This window comes from Ursus maritimus, unplaced genomic scaffold (genome assembly GCF_017311325.1).
Source record: "Ursus maritimus isolate PB19 unplaced genomic scaffold, ASM1731132v1 scaffold_32, whole genome shotgun sequence".
Classification (NCBI taxonomy): domain Eukaryota; kingdom Metazoa; phylum Chordata; class Mammalia; order Carnivora; family Ursidae; genus Ursus; species Ursus maritimus.
Genome location: NW_024425786.1, coordinates 2,540,139 through 2,546,397, shown reverse-complemented (window position 1 = coordinate 2,546,397; position 6,259 = coordinate 2,540,139).

Genomic DNA, 6,259 nt, shown 5'->3' with positions numbered 1-6,259 from the left:
GCCAGGTCTCCCTCTGGCAGAAGCCTGTGTGCGATAATACACCCTGTGAGTGAGTGTTGAGCGAGGACCCGTGGGGCTGACCGTAGGCTCCACTGGCACCTGTCCCCTGCGGGTCATAGACCGTTAGCTCTGGCTGTGCTGGGGGCACCGGGGCTAGAGGACGATCGTCCTCACTCAGTCCCCGCCCTAGACACACAGACAAACGTGCTCCCATCGAGGGAACTTCACCAATCACCGAACTCTCCACGTGGGTTGTTTGTCTGATTCTCCCCAGCCTGGGTGCTACACGGGGCAGACGGTACCTTCTTTCCTAGAAAATGGTGAGGACACATGCTGGTTCTACCCCTTTCCAGCTCAATGACCTCGGGTCAGTCCCTGCTTGTCTGTTAGAAGATACACATTGGATCTGATTCCAAATCTGCCGCTCCCTCTCCTGGAACGGGCTCTGCCTGTTTAAGTTCAAGCCACATGAGTAAACATGGCACCAGGGACTCAGCTTGGCCACCAGGAACAGGCCAGAGGTTAGCGCAGTTGAGGGAAGGGGAAGACAACGGATGGCGGCAGGCTTTCCACGTGTGAGAAATGAGCGGGAGAGGAGCAATTTTTAAGTTTCTGTGTGTTGCGGGGGCCCGGTACCCTTGGCAACACCTCAGTAATCACTTTTGGTGTTCAGATTGGTATTTCTTTGAAGGCTAAGTTGGCTTGACGGTGAGAGGGGCGGGCCCAGCTTGTGTGGTGGCACCAGTCAAATCCCCCCAAAGACCCAGGGCCCCTCTTAGTCCACTTCCTGTCCTCCATCCATGCGGGTGAGACACCCTTCTGCACGTCTCATGGGTTCACAGGTTGAGCTCAGGGTCCTTGCCCTCTGCTCCACCACCATGATGACCAACCCGTCCCAGTTCGCTCAGGGTTTTCCCCATTTAAATACTAAGCCCCACGTCCCAGGAACCTCCTCATTCGGGGTGAACTGAGTGTGTTTCCGTCCTCACCATGCGGTGGACTCTGCAGCTTTGTGCCAGGTCAGGGCTGGGAGCCTCTGCAAGGGCCAGGGCCACCGCAGGGCAGAGGCAGAGCCATCCGACAGGCCCAGCTCGTCTGCACGTGCACGTGCGTGCAGCTGTCCCTGACCTGCGGGTTGAGCCCAGCCCCGGCTGGCCAGCCTTTGTGCACCTCTTCTCTCCAGAAAGGCCCGATCTCCGTCGGATTTGGTCCCAGACTACAAGCACGTGTCTGGGTTCTGTAAAGTGAGGAATGTCGCCGTGTGTCTGGCCCACGATACCCTATGGAGGGAAGAGGGCTACTCCACGCACAACAAAATGACCCACTTTCTAGGGAAAGGACCACGGCTGTAGGGGACAGATTTCCCCCTCCCCCACCCATCCCCTCTCGCAAGGGCACCCAAGTGTGGCAGGAAGGCGGGGGAGGGCCCTCGCTTTCCTTCTCCGTCCCCAGCCTCATGACACTGAGGGCTGACCCCACCCGTCTGCTCCTGCCTCATCCTCTCTCTTCCTCTTCATGTCACCGTATCAGCTGCTCACCCAAAGTTCTAATTATCTCTTTGTAGCTGATGTGAAACGAGAGCTCTAGAGACCCGGAGCCACCTCTCGCTCGCTCTAGGGTGGGCCTGACAGTTGGAACAGAAGCCTTCGGAATGACAAATCTTCTTTATTAACAGTCCTTATTTTAAGAGCATCAGCCCCGCCTCCGTGTCAGGGTGCTGCAGACACACGGGGGGAAGGGCAGGTCATGTCACAGAGCGAAAATGTCTTAAACAGCTATGCTTTTTTTTCTTTTTAGTTTTTTTTAAAATGTCAACTGAACGAAAGGAATTCTCCACCGCATTTCTTTCTTCAAATTGTTGTAACCCAATTCAAGAGGACGACTGTGTAAACTTTGGGATAGAGTCCCAGAAACGGAAGTGAGGGGCACGTGGGGGAACCCGAGCGATCCATGCAACCTCCCCCCTCAACATCACTCATCGAACACCTGGGACAGGTGTCAGGTGCCAGGTGCTGGGCCCCAGGACCCAGGGGAGTCCTTGTCCTTGCGAGAAACAGAGTTCACACCAGAGTCCAGACCCAGAGAAAGCCCGTACGTGCCAAGCCGAGACACCGGTCCCAAGCGTGCGATGCCCCTCTGGTCACGGCAAAAACAAGTGCTCAAAACCAAGACAGTTCTAGAAAACTCTAGAGGAAAACTTCCAGAATGCGGGGCTTGTACGCTTCCGATAGGAGACATAATTTCTGTTGTAAACAAATTTACATTTTAAAAAATATGAAATATCGTGTTACTGACATACTCGGACTCCAAATTCTAGGAGGAACAAGCTTGGAGTTTCAATTTTCCGGTTACCCTCTGCCCCATTTCTGTGGGTCTTGTTGGGTTTGTGTCTCCCGAGGCTGATGGCCTGAGGTTGACCTCTCCCTATCGCTGACCCTGCGGGCACCGCAGCCGTGCTCTGTGTGAGTCGGAGCCCCAGCTACGTACCCTGCTGTGCCTAGGGCCTCCTGCCTGTTTGTCCTTGGATGGAACTTACAACCCAAGGCTCCAGGCTCCAGCCCTCGTTTCCGGTCCTGCAGCTCCCGAGGGCAGCTGCAACTCACACATTCCTGCTTTTCCTGCAAAGGCCACTGTGCATTGTTTCAAGTGTTGTAATTCATCCGATGTTTCTTTATGCTTTTAAAAGGGAAGCTCTGTGTGACCTCAAGCCATCAATTTCCTGGAACCAGGAATTTGTTTGTAGAATTCCGAATATTGTCACACAGCTAATGCATTCTTTCCAATTATAAAATATAATGTGTTCTCATACTGTTCGGACCACGTAAAACCCTAAAATGGAGAACAGAGGAGTCACTGGAGAGAAAGCTTTAGAAACTGGAAGTGTGGCTGTCATTGGGGGCCATGTCTCATGCTGAAAGATCACCATTAAGGAAATGGCTACAATGGGTCAGAGGACACTAGAGAAACACTGTAACCTTTACCCAGCCAAACTCCCCATGGCAAATAGTCTCCCGGGTTCCAGGCTTGGTGGTTAAGAGTCCATCTGTAGGGGGCGCGGGAAAGACAAGCAGCAGAATTCTAAACTATACCCCCACCTTGGCCATTCGTTGTCTAACGACTTTAAATATGGACCAAGTAGAAAAAAATGTTCACATGTCAAGAAGTATCTCCACAAGCCTTGGCCAAATGATAACTTCACATCACGCCTTCCTTTGTCTCTTGGAAAAGGACGTGTAGATGTCAGGGTGAGATTTCTTACCTGGATGGTATCTTCAGTCCTTGAAGACCACTCCTTCCAGGTGAAGGGACCAGGCACCTTGATAAATTGCGGTTCTGAGTTTCAAAATTATTAGCAAGATGGTTGGCTTCCACTGAAATAGGAATTTTTATTTTAATTTATATTGTAATGAAAGCTTGTAACAGTACTGTACCATAAACACAAACAGCACAATCTTATAAAAATTTCATCTTTATCTATTTTGGGGAGAAATAGTCCTGTCTGCCTAATTGAAGCATCTGTCATTCTGACATTAAATAGTGCATCTTTGGTCCTTTTATTATATTGTGGTACATTTCTCATACACTGTTAAATTGAAATAACGCTGCTCGCTTGGAGATAAAGGAAGATAATAGGTATTTTATAATGAGGGGGAAGGAAGATTCATCTTGGGTCAGGGCTGAGGATTGCTTTATCCTTTTCCTGGGGTTTGCTGCCCTAAAGGGAGTTTCAGCTCGTCACATCTCTCAACACTCCAATAAGAGAAGGATCAAATAAGAAACATTTAGACAAGCATTAGAAATGCAATTGCCGACCGCCAGTCATCTGTGCGTCCTGGGATCTGCTTTACAAGCAGTTCACATAGGCGGAGCCTTGGCCCAGCCACCCACAGCCTTTCAATGTTGAAAATTGAATACCATTTACTATTTTTAATAGTCAAATATCTCTCCCCCAAGCTCCCAGTCTTTGTTTACAAATCTGTGAACATGTTTCAAAATATTTGACCCAACTCACTCTATTTTGGAATTGGTTACCAGAATAAACAGTTTTCATTAAGTCACAGAATTTCAATGGCTGAAATGACTTAGAGTTAATTATTTGAAGCATCTCACTGGTGCTTGAGTCCCCTCTGAGGCTGCCCTACAAAGCCATCCTCCTTCCAGGACTCACACATTCCCAGGGTTAAGAGCTTGATTGAGATTTCCCAACACTGACTTCCAACTCTTCCGTGTGATGCTAGCGGGTAGTCTCTCTGCGCCTCTGTTCCCTTGTCTATGACATACGGACGGTAACAGTGCTTAATCGTGGTCCTACCAGGTCTTCTATTCCTTCTTTAACTTCTGATAATTATAGCTGATTAAACTTCTTTTTGCCAGGTGATAAATCATGAAAATCATGGCAATGATGGTGATGATGGTGACAGCAATAATGATGATGGTGATGATGATGGTGGTGATGATGGTCATGATGGTGATGATGGTGATGATGGTGGTGATGATGATGATGATGGTGATGATGGTGATGTTGGTGATGATGGTGATGATGATGATGATGATGATGATGATGGTGATGATGGTGATGATGGTGATGATGGTGATGATGATGGTGATGATGATGATGATGGTGATGATGGTGATGATGGCGATGATGGTGATGATGATGGTGATGATGATGATGATGGTGATGATGGTGATGATGGCGATGATGGTGATGATGATGGTGATGATGATGATGATGGTGATGATGGTGATGATGGTGATGATGGTGATGATGATGGTGATGATGATGATGATGGTGATGATGGTGATGATGGCGATGATGGTGATGATGATGGTGATGATGATGATGATGGTGATGATGGTGATGATGGCGATGATGGTGATGATGATGGTGATGATGATGATGATGGTGATGATGGTGATGATGGCGATGATGGTGATGATGATGGTGATGATGATGATGATGGTGATGATGGTGATGATGGCGATGATGGTGATGATGATGGTGATGATGATGATGATGGTGATGATGGTGATGATGGCGATGATGGTGATGATGATGGTGATGATGATGATGATGGTGATGATGGTGATGATGGCGATGATGGTGATGATGATGGTGATGATGATGATGATGGTGATGATGGTGATGATGGCGATGATGGTGATGATGATGGTGATGATGATGATGATGGTGATGATGATGGTGGTGATGATGATGATGATGATGGTGGTGATGGTGATGATGATGATGATGGTGATGATGGTGATGTTGGTGATGATGATGGTGATGATGATGATGATGGTGATGATGGTGATGATGATGATGGTGATGATGATGGTGATGATGATGATGATGGTGATGATGGTGATGATGATGATGGTGATGATGATGGTGATGATGATGATGATGGTGATGATGGTGATGATGATGATGGTGATGATGATGGTGATGATGATGATGGTGATGATGGTGATGATGGCGATGATGGTGATGATGATGGTGATGATGATGGTGGTGGTGATGATGGTGATGATGATGATGGTGATGATGGTGATGGTGATAATGATGGTGATGTTGGTGATGATGGTGATGATGGTGATGGTGATAATGATGGTGATGTTGGTGATGATGGTGGTGGTGACAGCAAACCAACAGTCACTAGGCATTAGCTAAGTGCTGCACTGTTTTAAGTGCTTTCGTATATTTACTCATGTTATCCCCACAACAATTCATGAGGTAGAGACATGATTACAAATGAGGAAACTGGGGCTTACATTTGTTAATAACTAGCCCCAGGCCACCCACACGGCTAGTGGCCTGACTGGGATTCAGGCTCAGGCAGAACTTACATTGACCCGCCCTGCACAAACCCTTCTTACATTGATGGCACCAACCAGCCCTCTCTTCCCTGAGGGCCCAAGGGCAGTGGCCTGAATGTTGAGTGGGAGCCTCCTCTTGGCATCCCAAGGAGAGGAGACCAGATCCAAGGACAGCCTGACCACCAGGGCTCTCACTCCACGCAGTGAGTTCCTCAAATAGGGCAACAGAGCCAATGGCCATGAATTTTCTGCCCTACGCTCAGTAGGAATTGGCTTATTTTGAGAAGGAAATGCTCACATGAAAGAGGAGTTACATTTCTGATACCAGATCCCGAGAAGATGATGCCTCATCTTTGTGCCCACAGACATTTGAGGGGGGAGAGCAGCTCCCCGAGACTGAGTTGTGGATTAGGAACGGTAAGTCCCTGAGAGGCCTCCT